This window comes from Ictalurus punctatus, chromosome 15 (assembly GCF_001660625.3).
Source record: "Ictalurus punctatus breed USDA103 chromosome 15, Coco_2.0, whole genome shotgun sequence".
NCBI lineage: Eukaryota > Metazoa > Chordata > Actinopteri > Siluriformes > Ictaluridae > Ictalurus > Ictalurus punctatus.
In genome coordinates, this window is record NC_030430.2 from 23,597,727 (window position 1) to 23,598,486 (window position 760).

The window sequence follows — 760 nt, forward strand, 5'->3', positions numbered from 1 at the left end:
CATTTTCATGTCGGAATAAAGGGAAGTTTTATTTATTTATTTTTTTTGTGATTTAAACCAAATAGCAAACCTGCTAATAGTATTGCTAATTTGTCAGCCATATTAGCATGTTGCTCATTCTAGAGTGCCAAAAAATGCCAGTTTTACCTCTTATCTTTACTATGAGGCTTTCATTTTTCTTTCTTTTCTTTTTTTTTAAAACACAGTTTATAATGTAAATTGTTTTTTTTATCTAACAGGCAGCTTGGATTCAGAATTCAGCTTTTGGGGAATGCAGCCTTTTTTGTTATTTGTGTTTGTTTGTTTTCCTTTATAATCATTGTGTGCAAAGTAAAAACTGTGAAAAAAAAAATCTCATTCTAACATCACATCCTGAACATATTTTTTTCAATGCCACTGTTATATGTCATGTATTTATTCAATTTTAATCAGTCATTCGTGTTATCTGGGTCATCCGGTTTATTAAATAATAAATTTAAAAATAATAAATCTGACTCCATTTAAATCTATAAAGCATTCTTTTATTTCTAGCGAACACTGTTTTACAGTCTCACAAGTTTTAAAAATATACAATTTTATAGCTATACATTTATAAAGAAAAAAAAAAAATAATAATAATAACAATCCTCTTTTTTTCTGGAAAAAAATCACCACCACCACAAAAAATAAAAATAAAAATAAAATCAATCAAAAATGAAAAGAAAGGGAAAGAGTGTGCTTGATCAAAAATGAATACCCGTATCTGAGTTTAAAATACTTT